The sequence below is a fragment of the Pan troglodytes genome, chromosome 18 (assembly GCF_028858775.2).
Source record: "Pan troglodytes isolate AG18354 chromosome 18, NHGRI_mPanTro3-v2.0_pri, whole genome shotgun sequence".
NCBI lineage: Eukaryota > Metazoa > Chordata > Mammalia > Primates > Hominidae > Pan > Pan troglodytes.
Window position 1 is genome coordinate 60408970 of NC_072416.2, and position 8054 is coordinate 60417023.

The 8054-nt window shown below is 38.0% G+C and overlaps 1 non-coding gene across 1 annotated transcript; it reads left to right on the forward strand.

Annotated features, from left to right (window-relative positions):
* The first annotated feature begins 521 nt into the window (after positions 1 to 521).
* Positions 522 to 625, forward strand: LOC112205967 (small nucleolar RNA U13). Its single transcript, XR_002940099.1, has one exon. It is a non-coding gene; the product is annotated as a small nucleolar RNA U13 (small nucleolar RNA).
* Positions 626 to 8054: the final 7429 nt, after the last annotated feature.

Genomic DNA, 8054 nt, shown 5'->3' on the forward strand with positions numbered 1-8054 from the left:
TAAAATACATTTTTTGCTAACATCTATATTGGTAAAGGGGATTTACAGCAAATGAGCACATGATATATTTCCTCCACATCATGAGTTGGGGGATGTTGGTTGCAGTTGACTTTTTCTATCTGGTTGCTTAGGAACACTTCTTTCTAATTTCACCATTCTTCTCACTATTTTCTTCTCACCCCACCCTAAGAGATTTCTTTATTTATTTAACAACTATTGAGTGTCACCTACTATTTTAGACACTAAATTGACTTTAAAGGTGAAATTTCACTGGATCTGCATGTTCCAAACTTTCATTAGTTATATTCTACTGCATTCCTGACATAATTTTTGAAATATTAGAGGAGAGTTCATCCTTATTTAGTGCTTTACAAATACTTATTATTTACTTAATAATTTTTAGCTGAAATGTGTATTTAATAATTTTTAGCTAAAATGTTTATTTAAGTGTTTTTAAATGAAATTTTATAGTACTACCTGTTATGGAATGAATTGTGTCCCCCTCAAAAAATTAATACGTAATCTTTCTGTTGTACATAAACATGATGATTGTGTTTCAACACTCATATGTGAGACATGCCTCTCACTAACGTTATTACAATGTTGGCACATTACCTGTCTGACATTTTCTATACACATATCAGATGTTGAAATCCTAACACCCATTTCCTCAGAATATGACTGTCTGGAGATAGGGTCTTTATTGAAATAATCAAGTTAAAATGAAGACATTAAGGTGGCCCCTAATCCAATATGACTGGTGTATTTATAAGAGAAAACTTAGATGCAGGCACATACAGAGGGTGCCTCTAAATGTATTTAAAGAAAATACATTTCTATTGTTTAAACCATCCAGTCTGTGATATTTTGTTCTGACAGCACTAGACACTAATACTCTACCATAATTGCAAAATCATTTCTACTTGCAATATAAAAATAATTATTAAAAATAAATGAAACTCTACTAAAAATTTAAATAATACCTTAAAGGACCTTAAAAAATATATTCTTGTATCTCAGACGTTTACAATATGGACTGAGTTTTGGAATATCACCTAGGAAGGTAAGTGTTTACACACAGTTGGAGACAGGCATCAAGGCCACGATGCCTTTTCTAAAGCAGCTGCTTCTTCCTTTGACATTGTATTCATTCAACTCAGTATATTTGGAACTGTGTCAGGGTCTGCAGTCATTGTATGAGGGACCAAAACACCAGGGCCTAGGCAGCATTTAAAATTGGCACAGCGAAACTCTCTCCAAGGACCCTCCCTGCAGCCCCTGGGGCTAGTTGCATCCAAGAAGCATTGAACTGAAGCAGGTATACAGTTCCTGCCCACGCCCCTCACTCCTGGCTGCCTCCAGCTTGGGCCCCTGCCTGGACACTCCCAAGTGAGATGTTGAGAAACTAGGCCCCTAGATCCAATTTGGGAAATTGGCTTGAGGTAATAACTGGAAAAGAAATAAAAGACTGGATGGTGAAAAATGATATGTAGAGAAACAAGGACAGCAGGTGGTAGCCTAGGAGACATCAAGAGGGAAAAACACTGAATAGAGGACAGAAGATGAATAGAAAGGAAGATCTTGAAAAATGAGATTTGAATGAGAAAAGCTAGAGGAAAATAGAAACACATTCTCTACCCTTTAAAATGTTGATTCTTTTCCCACCACCTCCCTTTCTCATGCTGATCTGTCTTGGCCTCTGCGTCATTCAAAGTCCATTGATGCCCTTTATCTTACCCTTTGCTAACCAGACTTGCCAGGTCCTTATTTCTTTGTCTCAGTCACCCTGCCTCACTCGTCTTCCTATTGTTATCTAGTAGATGAGGAGTGCACTCTGATGGCTCTATTTCAAATGCCATGAGGAATAACTATTATTTCTGATACTCTCAAATAATATCTAAATATTTTTAAAGCACCGATTGACTAAAGTCGATGTGGGATTTTCACAACTATGTAAAAATGTGCATCATTTAGAATGAATATGGTAAAGTTGGCTTTATTTATTAAAATGTACCACAGTCTAATACCCAACTACTCTACGGATGGCTGTTGTTTCCATGCTATTATATTTCACCATCATGAAATACATTCCATCAGCCTATCTCAGTCATATCAATGAAAGAATTTCACCATTTTAAGAAAATACAATGATTTTTTTAATAAACCAAGGCTTTCTGACATTGCCACTTTGATTACAAAATGATACACCACTTCTTAAAATGAGCAAGGTCCAGAAACAGAGAAGCTATTAGAAATGTATTCTCAGGATGATTTAATTATCCAACATCTTCCAACTAAAGCACACTAAGGAGTTATTTGCATATAAATTCTGTTGACAGTGTATTCCTTACTATAGAACTGTGCATGAGAAAGGATACTTCCAATTACTAGCAGAAACATAAACAACACTATTTTTTAAGTGTATTTATTTAAATGTTGGTAAGATAAATATTTCTACAAATCCACAGTAGACTCACTGTAACTCTGGATATGCATTTATAAGCATATGGTGGCATACATTAGAAGTGTAGCCACTCCTTTTTCTTTTAGTTAATTTATTTTCTGAAGAAATTGTTGCCATTTTCACCTTTATAGTCAGTAATTAACAGACATCAATTCTGAATCAGCCACTGAGGCATTCTCAGGTTTCATACACACAATGAATCTGTGAGTTGGTATTAGCTGATCACTTGTGAACATGAAGAATGAGGCATAGAGAGATTACGGAGTTGGCAATAATGGTAAAAGAAATATCCAAGATTCAAAGCCTTGTCTGCTGGCCCCTAATCCATGCTTTTTCAGAAACACAAAAGAGTCTCTGTCTCTGTCTCTCTGTCTCTCTCTCTCTTTTACATATTCACAATGTTGTGCAATCATCACCACTTTCTAATTCCAGAATATTTCCATCAGCCCAAAAAGGAGCCACAGTACCTATTAGCAGTCAGTCTCAATTCCTCCCTCTTCCCATACACTGACCACCACTCACCCACTTTCAGTCTCTATGGATTTGCTTATTTGGGATATTTAATATAAATGGAATCTTACAATATATTTCTGGATTCTTTCATTTAGCATAAGGTTTTCAAGGTTCATCCTTCTTATAGCATACAGCAGTGTTCCATTTCTTTTTATGGCTGCATAACATCCCACTGCGTGGATGTACCACATTTTGCTGATGGACATTTAGGTTGTTTTCTCTAAATCACTTTTAATAACATAATCAGATCAAGGTGTGACAAAAACAGTGAACGTTCTGAGATTTTTACCTTACTAACCCACTAACAATTTAACATACCACAGTTTAACGGATGCCAGCAGAAGACATGAGACCCCTGGATCAGAGACACAGGGCTTTATTACTAATGGCACAGTAATTAGCATGAGTATCATTTTTGCATCAGTTCTCCTTATCCTGCAAGTTTCATGGAGGCAACCCTGAGAGGTCCAGTTGAAGCTGTGCATAGAGTGGATTTTCATCACAGCGAAAAAGCCTCAAGATTGGTGAATACAATTTTTTAAACATATAATAAACTGTAAGGAAGCCTTCCCAAACATTGGTCTGGAAAAAGACATTATCTGCTGCACTAGATAGTAAACAAACCTGCTCTGGTGACACTATCAGTATTTTCCAAGGTGTTTTGCTATATAGAATCCTTGAAAAGATACTCTGGAACCAAAGGTCATTCACCGACTGTACTCACAAGATACTGAGAAACACAAGAGACCTATGGAAAATTGTCTCCCAGTAGAGAGTGCTCTGTTGCTTTTCTAGTTTAATTAATGAAGTACCTACCAACGAATAGTCTTTGATATTTTATTGGCTATAATTTGCTTTTACTATCAATAATATATATTTTTTTGTTTGACTATGATTTGTTCTTGAGGAAACCAGCTAGCATTATAAGATTCTATTGGTCCACTACGGGTCAGGCATTGTACAGCTTGTTATATGCATTATTTTATTTAATTTCTATGATGACACATGCAAAAATTTATACTTTTCTCATCTTACAAATGAGGAAACTTCAGCTCTGAGAGATTCAGTGACTTGCATAGATGTTCACAGCTAGTAAAGGATGGAATCATGATTTAACACAGCATGACTAACTGATTCCGAAGAAGTTTTTATACTAATATTTTATAATCCAAGGCAGATTGTGAATGTGCTGAAACAAACATATGAAAGCTAATGTTGTCATAAAAAAAGAGGTAGTTTCTTGTAGATAAATAAAAAATTGTGTATCACTAAGAACACAGAAACTGATCAAAGAAGTGTGTCTCTAGTTATAAGGATTACAGGTATTTGGTATGGCAGACATGTAGTATGGCTTGAATAATGACACAGAAAATTTACATATGACCAAAATGATGGAGGACCTTGAGTAACCTGACATCATGCTCAAAAGAGACTGAAGATAACAACTATTCCTTGGGAAGATACCACCAGCATCAGGTCTTAAGGTTCTGGCTTTTTGCTTTGCTCAATATAGAAAAATGGATATAGAGAGTATCCAGGAAGAATAGGGAAGAAACTTCCAGGTGTATTTATGCTGTAGGAAGTACAGATGTCTCATGTTTCAGTTCTTAAGCTATTTGGGTGGCAAAAAAAAAAAAAAAAAAAAGGCTGCCAACAATTTGCTGTAGCTTCTATTTTTGTTCCTCACCAATTCAGACTTTGGGAAAGTAAAATAAAATCTTTTTATTGTGTGTCTAATACAATCAAAATATAATATATTCAAGCTGAATTTACGCTTATAAAGTCTAGTCAAGTGGCTTTCAAACTGTTTTTGTAATAACAAAATTTTGTAAATAATTTATTATGCTGAATTTCACTATATAAAGCAAATGGTGTGCTCAAATCTAAAGAGATGGATTAAGAACCAAAATTACTAGGCCATCCCTTTTCCATACATTGACTCCTGGAGCACCTTACAGGGATGCTAAATCTCTGTATATCTCAGTGCAAAAGTTGCCTACCTAGCCCAGTATCCTATCTTAGTACTGAGAGAACTGAGGCTCAGGGGAATGAAGCAGCATGCTAGTATGCTAGTGGTAGAATGAAGAAAATTTCTAGCTGAATATGGTACAGAATTCTTTCGGTGCCACTTTGCCAGCCGGAAAACTTCGTAGCCAGTAGCGCCCCTACCCAGGCTTTGCTCGAACCCATGGGCTTGCTTCGCCCACTCAGTCCAGCAGGCTGCGCTCAGCTCGCACTACCTGCCCAGCCAGATAACGGTGTCCGCCTTGGCTCTGCTCTCGGCCCACGGTTGGTCCAGGCGTGCTGCGACTGGCTTCTTCCTCGGACATTGGCGTCTGAATGAGGGGGACGCAACAGCACCCAAAAGCTTGGAGACTCCAGCAACCGTGGAGGCCCAAGAAGCTGTTACAGCATCTGCTCGGAGAGTCGCGAGGTCTGAGCCACCAGGGAATGCCACCGTTCTCTCTCTCTCTCTTTCTTTCTTTCTTTATTTATTTATTTATTTATTTATTTATTTTTTGAGACAAAGTCTCACTCTGTCGCCCAGGCTGGAGTGCAGTGGCAAAATCTTGGATCACTGCAACTCCGCCTCCCAGGTTCAAGCAATTCTCCTGCCTCAGACTCCTGAGTAGCTGGGATTACAGGCACCTGCCACCACGCCCCGCTAATTTTTGTATTTTCAGTGGAGACGGGGTTTCGCCATGTTGGCCTCAAACTGCTGACCTCGTGATGCCCGCCTCAGCCTCCCAAAGTGCTGGAATTACAGACTTGAGCCACAGCGCCCGGCCCGTTCTTTCTTTAATTCCTCCTGCTTGCAGCTCAGCAAACGGGGGCATGTTATAGCTCATTTGCTCCCGCAGCCTGTGGCTTGGCTAATGGGGGAGTGTTATAGTTCTGCCGTGGGGAGTCCCAAGGTCTGGGCCTCCAGAAGTGTTGCAGCTCCTCACTCCTGTAGTCCAGCGAAAAGGATCATGTCACAGCTCTTTTCTTTTCTTTTATATTTTTCTTTCTTTCTTTTTTTTTTTTTTTTTTTTTTTTTTGAGGCAGAGTTTTGCTCTTATTGTCCACGCTGGAGTGTAATGACGCGATCTCCGCTCACTGCAACCTCTGCCTCCTGGGTTCAAGCGATTCTCCTTCCTCAGCCTCCTGAGTAGCTGGGATTACTGGCGTCCACCACCATGCCCGGCTAATTTTTTATGATTTTAGTAGAGACAGGGTTTCACCATGTTGGTCAGGCTGGTCTCGAACTCCTGACCTCAGGTGATCCACCTGCCTTGGCCTCGCAAAGTGCTGGGATTACAGGCGTGAGCCACTGTGCCAGGTCATCACAGTTCATTTCATTCACACCGCCTGCAGCTCAGTGAGCCTGCGAGGAGCATATTACAACTGTTTTATGCTCCCACCGTTTGTCAGGTGCCAGGTTCTCCTCCCGTGACCAAGAAGAATGAGGTAGGTGGACATCAGAGAGTGAGCAATGTAGAGAAGAATTCTATCGAGTAACAGAAAAGCTCTTAACAATGAGAGATAACTCAAAGTGGGTAGCCTTCTGTGTGAGAGGGGGCCCAAAAGCGGGTAGCCATCTGTGTAGCTGAGTCTGGGGTTTTTATAGGTTTGGAATGAGAAGGCACAGGCTATAGGTAGCCTTGGAAAAGGCAACATTGGATTGGTTAAAAGCATTATTCAGAAAAAACCAACGGGAAAGAGTGGGCCAATAGAAATAGAAGTTCTCACTCCAGTCGTGGATTCTATCTGGAAATGGCTTGGTTTTCAGGCTTTACGTTGTCATTGGTTTGAAGGTTGGGTTTCACCAGGGACCTCTCCTAGTCTGCCTAGGAATTTGTCTGTCTCCTGTCACTATCAAATATATTTAAATTAATGTTTATTTAAAGAATTAATCTGTCAAAAAATAAGGTAATATTGTATTTATGCATGCCTATTTGCATGTTTCTGAATTATGTCCTGTTTGGTTATTTTTGAACATCTTCAGAGAACTACTTTATTTTTCATTTTCTATTCTTCTGAAAATATTAGAGACACAATAAATGAGTATTAAGTGAATATAGTTTGGAGTAAAAAGGGTCCTTTTTTATATCCCATCCTTATTACTTTGAACAATTTGCTTAATCTTTCTGAGGCTTAGATTTAAAAAAAATTGATATATAAAAATTATACATGTTTATATGGTACATGTGATATTTCGATACATGCATACAATGTGTAATGATCAAGTCAGAGTAGTTAAAATATTCATCACCTCAAGCATTTATCATTTTTTATCTTGGGAATATTTCATATCTTCTCTTACAGCTATTTTTAAATATACTGTATATTGTTATTAATTATAGTCAGTCCATTGTGCTGTTAAACACTTGAACTTATTCATTCTATTTAACTGTATGATTGTACTCATTAACCAACCTCTTCTCATTACCTGCACCCCAACCTTTCCCAGGCTCTGGTAACTATCATGCTATTCCATACCTCCATTAAATCAACTTTTTAACCTTCCACATATGAGTGAGAATATGTGATGTTTTTCTTGCTTTACTTGGCTTATTTTACTTAAGATAATGACCTCCAGTTTCTTCCATGTAGCTGCAAATAACAGGATTTCATTATTTTGTATGGCTGAATAGTACCCCATTGCTTATAAATGCTACATTTTCTTTATCTATTCATCCATTGGTGGACACTAAGGTTAATTCTGTATCTTGGCTTTTGTAAATAGTGCTGCAATAAAGACAGGGGTACAGATACCCCTTTGATATACTGAGTTTAATTCCTTTGAGTAAGTACCCAGGAGAGGCATTGTTGTATCATATGGTGGTTCTATATTTAGATTTTTGAGGAATCTCCATACTATTTTCCGTAATTGATGTACTAATTTTCACCAACAATGTATAAGAGTTGCCTTTCTCTGCATCTTCGCCAGCATCTGATATGTTTTATTTTATTGATAATAGCTATTCTAACTGGGGTAAGATGATATTTCACTGTGGTTTTGATTTGCATTCCACTTACGATTAGTGATGTTCCGCATTTTTTTGTATACCTGTTGGCCATTTGTATGTCTTTT